Genomic DNA, 1,330 nt, shown 5'->3' with positions numbered 1-1,330 from the left:
TGGGTGTTAGTCAGCTGTCACGGGCTGCTTCCTGGGGGTGGAGGCCTGGTCGAGGACCGGGCCGCGGGGACACTAAAGCCCCGAAATCATCTCAAGATAACCTCAAGATAACCACCTTCACTGTTTTTACACTGCACAAGCTTGACAGATTGAAGATATGCTTGTTTAACGGGGTTATGAGAGGGAGGAGGGAATTGTCAGGGGAAAGCGCTTAGCCATTACGACTATATAGCACTGGGAAGGGGTCAGGATAAGGATTTGGGATGGGACGGGGGAAAGGAATGGTGCCCAACCACTTGTGGACGGTTGGGGGATTGAACTCGGACCTGCATGAAGCGAGACCGTCGCTCTACCGTCCAGCCCTAGATTAACCAAACTTTGGACGAACAATGGATGCATTCTGGCATCACATGTGCCTGGTTGACCAGACGACCAACCGGGAGATCTTGTCGGAGACCGGGCCGCGGGGGATGTTGATCCCAGGAAGTTACACAGGGTAGCCACGTGTAGAAAAGATGCCACAGTGAGTTAATAATTAGTAAAGTGTTGCACATGTGCCACCTACAAGTGAGATAACGACGGAGGCACCTTGGTTACCCTGCGATGATTTCGGGGCTCAACGTCCCCGCGGCCCGGTCCTCGACCAGGAAGAGGGGTGTGGTGTCACCGCCCTTGACAAAGGCGCACGTCCGTGGCCCACGAGAAGTGGAAGACGGTCGCTGGAAGACAGACCCAAGCTATGCCGGAAATCCCTTCCTGCATCTTCCAAGATGTCTTCAAGATTCACGTAGACAAGTTCTTGCAAAAAGTGCCGGACCAACCAGATTGTAGTGGATGTGTGAGCCTGCGGACCGCTCCCAGCAACTGCCTGTTGGACCAAGTTATCACATAGCTCGGGGGAGTAGAAGAACTCCTGAAACCCTCTCAAGGTATGCTCCAGGTATCGGATATGTAACATTAAGGTTTGTACAATTTCTTCTCATTGCTCAGCTCTTTGGCTTGGCCTGGTTGAGGACCGGGCCGCGGGGACGTTGAGCCTAGAAATCATCACACAAGGTAACCACGAGAGACGTCTCGACCAGGCAGCCAGGGAGGTCGAGAAACCAGGAGAGAGAGAAACGTCTCGACCAGGCAGCCAGGGAGGTCGAAAGGCGTCTCGACCAGACAGCCAGGGAGGTCGAGAAATCAGGAGAGAGAGAGAGAGACGTCTCGACCAGCCAGCCAGGGGAGGTGGGGTAGAGCCTAGAGACTGGTAGAGCGGACAGGCGGGCGGGCAGCCGCTAGTCTACAGTATTTCAATCACGTAGTCCGTCGATATCCTGCCAATCAC

Source organism: Procambarus clarkii, chromosome 59, assembly GCF_040958095.1.
Source record: "Procambarus clarkii isolate CNS0578487 chromosome 59, FALCON_Pclarkii_2.0, whole genome shotgun sequence".
Classification (NCBI taxonomy): Eukaryota; Metazoa; Arthropoda; class Malacostraca; order Decapoda; family Cambaridae; genus Procambarus; species Procambarus clarkii.
This window is presented reverse-complemented; position numbering follows the sequence as displayed.